We start from the raw sequence: 5,632 nt of genomic DNA, 5'->3' as shown, positions 1-5,632 counted from the left end.
CTGTGGGTCTATGTAGTTTTATATTTCTAGTTTCTGGGGGCTGGAATAGTCTTAGTTATGGCAGACGATTAATTTCTCCTGGAAGCCAGATAACAAACTATCATGCAGGATATTTTCTCTAGGAAGCCGGAGAGCAAATTGTCATGTTGGATATTTTTAGTGGCCATAGAATGGCTTCCATTGGTATCCTCTTATGGAAAAAAAATAAGAGCACGTATCAGATGGTGTATCCTTGTTGCCCAATAAATCATTGATATGTAAAATTTGGTGATCTCCATTGGGATTCCCCACCATTAATTCTACAAGCTCGACTGTGATGTGCCAATAGCTTTTGTGAGTTGTATTTATATAATAAATTTATAAACTTTAAGACTTATATATACAACTCACATATATAAGGCTTAAGTTTAACAGTTATTATTCACATTCATTACTAACATTATGGATAAAACAACTGGAGAAAGGCCACCTAGATTGAATGTGGAGAGAGAAATCCAGAGATAAAAAAATTTTAATTTATTTATTTTTGAGAGAGAGAGAGAGAGAGAGAGAGAGAGAGGTGGGGTAGGGGAAGAGAGAGAAGGAAAGAGAAATCCCAAGTAGGTTCTTCCTTGTCAGTGCAGAGCCTGACTGGGGCCTGAGCTCAGGAACTGTGAGATCATGACCTGAGCCAAAATTGAGTTAGCTGCTTAACTGACTGAGCCACCCAGGTGCCCCCAGAGATAAAAATTTTTTGATGGGAAGCACTTGGTTTGGACTCCTGCTTTATCCTAAACTTTGGGACTCATTTGTCTGTTATCTACTTTTATGTAATCAACCACACCAATGCGTAGTGGCTTAAGACAACTTATTATCTCTTCTACTTTTGTGAGTTGAATGAGTTCATCTGGGCAGACTTCCCTTTCGGTCTCTCATACAATTCCACTCATAAAGTTGCTGAGACTGGAGCCATGTGCAGGTTCAACTGGTGGGGTGTCCAAGATGGCTTCTTAATCACATGGCTGGCATTGATTTCTATGATCCTTGGAGTGGTCTTTCTTTCTAGCAAAGTAACTTGGATTTCTGTTATGGAAACTCAGGGCTCTAACAGCCAGAAAGTAGAAACTTCTGGTTCTCACAAAGACCAGGCCCAAAGTCACGCTGTGCCATTTTCTTTTTGGTCAAAGCAGTCAAAAGTCAGCCCAGATTCCAGATGGTAGAGGAATAGATTCCATCTTCAGATAGAGGTGTGGCATGCACATAGGAGGGGAAGAATTGATGACATCAATTTGGGAGACAAACTGCATTTATTCAGTATTTAATCAGCTTGTAACCATTCTCCTCTCAGAGAGGAATTTCCAAGACTATTACAAAAGACTATTTTTTAAAAAAATAATTAGATCAGGAAATAAATCTAAACTAAATATCTGGTAACTAGTACTAATATTAAGTCTATTCTGTGGTTAGAAAATCAGAGATTTCCAATTGTTTTTGTATCTTACAAAACTTATCCAACATCAGGAAATTATTCTGACACATAGTTCCTTACTTTAGAGATATTATAAGTCATTAGATGCCATTCCTCAAAAAACTGATAAGCAGATTTCAATTCTCCTACAACTCTTTGTTGGTTTTCAGGATCAATCATTTGAGTACTCTTTGATTTTATTTGTAAGACTAGATCTATAGACCAGTGCAAAGAATAATTTCCAGAATCATCCTGGTCATAACTTTTGGTCAATGTGATCCATTCAATTTAACAATGCAGAGATGTAGTAGATATGGACAATAGTATGTGCCTTGGTCAATCGTGTCCTATGTGTCAGGTCAAGAATAGAGTTACACAGAGTGGGAAAACAAATGAAGTGGTACCAGTTTGAGGAGGAACAAGTACAGAATGGACTGGGAGATGAAATGATAAGTGGGAGGAGTCAGCAAGAGTTGGCAGGTATAAAATCAGGAGCCAACCAGGAGTACCGCCAGGAGATTCTGGAAAAATGAGAAGAGTAGACAGCCCAAGCAGGACAAGAGCCAACATAAGAATGAAGCAGCAGTCCAGGATAAACTCCATGCCCAGGGTAGCAGCTAAATAGCAGTATAGAAGCAGATAAGTAAATTATGAACAAGTTGCTTTAAATACTTAATAAGATGGACACAGGGCCAGGCTAGAAGTACAGAAAGCAGCAATTGAGAAAAAACATTCAGGAATTGAACCAATAATTATTCAAGACAGGAAAGTCTTTTAAACTCAGCTGCTCAACTCCTTCCAGTCATCCCCAAAGAAAGTACCCTTAGATTGGGCAAGAATCTGTAAAATCTGTAACACCTGTGGTTAAAGAATTCCCCATTTTTATCATTATGAAGAGTTATTTCACTCCCCTCCTATAATCATGAATTTTCAGCTAACCCATGTAAAATGTTTCCAGAGTGCTTGGCATGTGGTGTTTAATGAATGTTGGTTCCTTCTCTTCCTTTCTTTTAGTGGCAGGGTATGCAGCAGACCACTTAGCAAGAAGCAACTCTTGGCCCACCTCATGAAGGTAGAGCTGAGGAGGTTTTGTAATCAGCATGTTGACAGGGCTCACTTTGATGGTGTCTTTCAAGCAGCCCCACACTTCTGACCCATTTGAATAAAATTATAGTCATCATAGTTTTCTGAATTGTGCATGTAGATTCCAAGATAGGAAAAATTTGACAGTCTTGAAGAGTGGTTGCCTACCTAGTGAATAAAATAATCTGCTCTGATCCAAGCTCCTTGGAAACAAAGTTAAACTGGACTGACAGATGTTAAGGCCCTCCAAAGGAAAAGATTTAAAGGCCACACTGGTCTCTATGATAAGGACTCCATAGAATTTTTTAGAAAAGTTCTAACATTGACTCCTTCATTTATTAGGAAATCTAAATAAAGATTTATATGTTAAGGTAAAATGACCTTAGAGGGAACATCATGAGAATCCAAAGTGTAACATCCTGTATTAGCAGAAATTCTCACCAGCACACCCAGATAGAGAAGGCCAATGACAAATACCGTAATTCAAGTGAGGAAAGGCAAAGGCAGACTTAAGTTCCAGAACTGCCCAGTTAATCAAAGAGCCTGGAACTATTCCCAGGATGCTTTTTTTCCTTTCTTTTTTTTTTTTTTTTTTTTAAAGTCCAGACAAAACCCCAAGATAACCTTTATACAATTAATCTAATGCCAATGGGATGTAGGAAGGTAGTTAAGAGATCTGCTATAACAAAGGGGTTTTACAGAAAATAAAGTGATTTGTAAAAGGAGACTAGGGCATAAAAAATAAACACAAATCATTTGTGTGGTAGTTGCAGGGCGAGCTGGGGAGGGCTGGGAAGGGCATTTAAGGGAAAAAAGAAACAGTTCTACAGTGTGGAGGAAGTTGATCAGACTTCAGCTTCCCCAGGGGATAAGTATAATTTAATTATTAGCTTGTACTTGGCACCAGATTTATTCCCCACACAACGACTTTAACTCAAACCTAGGAAAAACCCTGCAAGAGAAGAGACATTTTATTTGAAGTTGGGTGCTATGGTTGAAATAATAAGGAAATATTTTTATTCTCATTGATGACTTCCAAGTGGAAGTTCCACATCCCACAGTGGCCAATAGAAAAGGTAGTTGAGAGCATTGTTTATATCCCTGTGGAAAGGTCTTGTCTGTGATTACTTGGGGTCCATAGATGGCTTTGTGTTGTATCAAAGATCTTATAGTTGAATCTAATTGGAGCACTCTCATACTTCCAACAATTTTAATGACAGAATATTTTAAACTTTGGCATTTTCTAGAGAATCAAATAAATATTGTAAACAGTTCTCATTGGCCCATATACAATGTATTAGTGAGGTAGTTCAAGTGCTTCTGACTTTACCCACTCCCTCCTTGAGAATTTACCTAGAAATACATCTGTTCAATTTGACCAACTACAGCTATAAAATACTCTCTAAGAATGTCATCTAACACAACAGATGCCAGTAGAAGGTATTTTTCCCCCATACCATCAGTTTCTTTTTCAATTATTAAAGATGAAGCTTCCAGACATAGTCTCTATATTCCTGCAATTCCACTTCTAGGTGTATACCCAAGAGAAGTATGTCCACCTCAAAGATATAAAAGTATGCTCATAGTTACTCTATTCATAATAACCAATGACTTAAAACCAAATGTCCATCAATAGTAGAATATTGCAAAATAATGAAAAAGATCGAGCTATTGTTATATGCGACAACATGGAATCTCACAGACATAATGTTGTGTGAAAGAACCTAAGCACAAAAGAAAACAATTATGATGACATTTATATAAAGTTCAAGGACAGATAAAACTAACTTGTGACTGGAGAACGGTGTGGAGGTTCCTCAAGAAACTAAAAATAGGGGCTTCTGGGTGGCTCAGTCAGTTATGAGTCTGACTTTGGCTTAGGTCATGATCTCACCGTCCATGAGTTCGAGCCCTGCATCATTTTCTGTGCCGACAGCTCAGAGCTTGGAGCCTGCTTTGGATTCTGTGTCTCCCTCTCTCTCTCTGCCTCTTCCCCACTTGCACTCTGTCTCTCTGTCAAAAATAAAGATTAAAAAAAATTAAAAAAAAAAAAAGAAACTAAAAATAGAGCTACCCCATGATCCAGCAATTGCACTATTAGGTATTTACACAAAGGTTACAAAAATACATATTCAAAGGGGTACATGCACCCCAATGTTTATAGCAGCATTATGAACAATAGCCAAACTATGGAGAGAACCCAAATGTCCATAGAATGATGAATGGATAAAGAATGTGGTATATGAGTACAATGGAATATTAGTTATCAAAAAGAATGAAATCTTGCCATTTGCAATGACATGGATGGAGCTAGAATGTATTATGCTAAGTGAAATAAGTCAATCAGAGAAAGACAAATATATGATTTCACTCATATGTGGAATTTAAGAACCAAAACAGATGGACATAAGGGAAAGGAGGAGGAAGAGAAGAGAGGGAAACAAAACATGAGAGACTGTTAATGATAGAGAACAAACTATGGGTTGATGGACAGAGGTGGATGGGAGAAGGGTACTATGGAGGGCACTTGCTGTGATAAACACTGGATGTTGTTAAGTGATGAATCACTGAATTCTACTCCTGAAACCAATATCGCACTGTATGTTAACTAAAGTTTAAATTTTAAAAAAGGAAAAAAAAATCCTAACTTTTGACGACAGAAGAATAGTGGTTATCTTTGGAGGATATTGACTGGAAGTGCACACCAGAAAGACTCTGGAAGCCTAGAAATGTTTTATGTCTTATTGGTGTGGTAGTTCCATGGGTGCACACACATGTAAAAAGTAATTGGGCTGTACTTAAGATTTAAACACTTTACTATATGTATAATATACCCCCCATTTATAAAAAATGAAGAAAAGGGAGCCTTTTCAGAAGTTTATATTCAGAGATCCAAAATTTGTGCTTATCCTCAAGACACTAGCTCTTCATTGGTGATACAGTGATGGCTGGATCCAATAATTCCCTGAGAATACTTTGGTGGCCCACAATTTTAGAAAAGTAAGGATAATAGGAAATTTTAATCAAAATAACTTTTCAATACACACTGGGCATCAATACTAATGATATAAGCTATTTATCATGCATATGATACACAGTACA

Source organism: Panthera pardus, unplaced genomic scaffold (assembly GCF_024362965.1).
Source record: "Panthera pardus isolate Hobbes unplaced genomic scaffold, ASM2436296v1 HiC_scaffold_11, whole genome shotgun sequence".
Classification (NCBI taxonomy): domain Eukaryota; kingdom Metazoa; phylum Chordata; class Mammalia; order Carnivora; family Felidae; genus Panthera; species Panthera pardus.
This window is presented reverse-complemented; position numbering follows the sequence as displayed.